Genomic DNA, 228 nt, shown 5'->3' with positions numbered 1-228 from the left:
GGATCCACGTGATTCTATGGGGACGGAGTCTGCTTTGGACTGGAAGGTTACTTATTCTATGAAGAAGGATCTTGATAGAGGTCGCATGAATGCGTATGATGGTACCATGAAATTTTGGAGCTCCAATGGTTGGATGATTTTGCTTAATGCGAAGGATGATCCCATTGCAGTGCAAGTGCTTAGGTCGGAGCCGTGCTTTAAAGCAGGTATGAAGGTCAACTTTCAGCA

The sequence above is a fragment of the Lolium rigidum genome, chromosome 2 (assembly GCF_022539505.1).
Source record: "Lolium rigidum isolate FL_2022 chromosome 2, APGP_CSIRO_Lrig_0.1, whole genome shotgun sequence".
Classification (NCBI taxonomy): Eukaryota; Viridiplantae; Streptophyta; class Magnoliopsida; order Poales; family Poaceae; genus Lolium; species Lolium rigidum.
Note: the sequence above shows the minus strand (reverse complement) of the source record.